General features: G+C 48.2%; 1 protein-coding gene across 1 annotated transcript in view; it reads left to right on the plus strand.

The window, feature by feature from the left end:
- rapgef2b (Rap guanine nucleotide exchange factor 2b) overlaps window positions 1–1,021 on the plus strand; it is a 56,575-nt gene that overhangs the window by 29,081 nt on the left and 26,473 nt on the right. The window lies entirely within an intron of this gene.

The raw sequence follows: 1,021 nt of genomic DNA on the forward strand, positions 1-1,021 counted from the left end.
TAAACATTTATGTACCTTTTGTATTTGTCTGACCTATGTGTTGGATTCACTCTGACGTTAAAGTGAGCAGGAACAGGTCAATCAATCTGACTGGTGGTTTTCTTCCATAATCGTGTCAAGCTGCAGCCTGGCGTTCTTTTTCCGAGGCGGATTCCATCGAGACGTTCGCCAAATGACAAAAGTGCCGCCGCCTCCGCTGTCAGATGTCCTCACTGCACCGGCAGGCCTTTACCCGCAAGACGTGTGTGGATTGCTCCACGCTGACTGACTCGGTGTTCCGTTAAACGGAGGAATCGACGGCGGCGGCGCGTATTGATTCATCGATGTTATTTTCATGCCCACCGCAGCGCGTGAAGGGAATCTGCCCGTAGTGAAACCGACGAGCTCAGACCGGGAACCTCCATCGATCAGCGGCGATACGGTGGATTGAGTTCAAAACACAAATGCAGTGATTTAAATGGCCGTCTGTGAAGGTTACGCTTCACTGACTGCTGCTAGCCTGCACCCACCTCTGGCCCCGCTAACTGTGCTGATGGGGGAAAAAAAGCAATCTTTTGGTATTCATCACAATTTTCCGAAGCCTAAGGTGGCGACTCCCGTGTCGCAGCGGTTCCAAAATTCAAATGTGTAGCAGCTTCCTCTAATCTGTCATGCAGCCTTGAAGAACGAGGAAAATACATCATTATTTTTGCTTTAGTCGTTTCTTCCTCCGCTTGAGCAAAAAACGTCAATGTTCTTCTGGATATTCCTCCTTTTTGAGTTATGGAAGAACATTTTATCCCGGCTACATACACGCCGATTCTCTCTCTCTCTCTCTCTCTCTCTCTCTTTTCCATACTGTTGAAGAAAAGCACTCCGATTCATACAAGTGCCCAGTTAATGACCTGCACACTCACAGCCTCTCCCTAACTACCCCTGACAGTCAGCAGTCCTGGAGCAATGATCGGAGGATAAGGGTAATAGTTATAAAAGTGCTCATTTTTCCTGCCTGGGGCTCTAGATTGCTAGAGTGCAAACACTA

Source organism: Cebidichthys violaceus, unplaced genomic scaffold (genome assembly GCF_023349555.1).
Source record: "Cebidichthys violaceus isolate CVI_PGR_0920_01 unplaced genomic scaffold, fCebVio1.0.p SCAF_2, whole genome shotgun sequence".
Lineage (NCBI taxonomy): Eukaryota > Metazoa > Chordata > Actinopteri > Perciformes > Stichaeidae > Cebidichthys > Cebidichthys violaceus.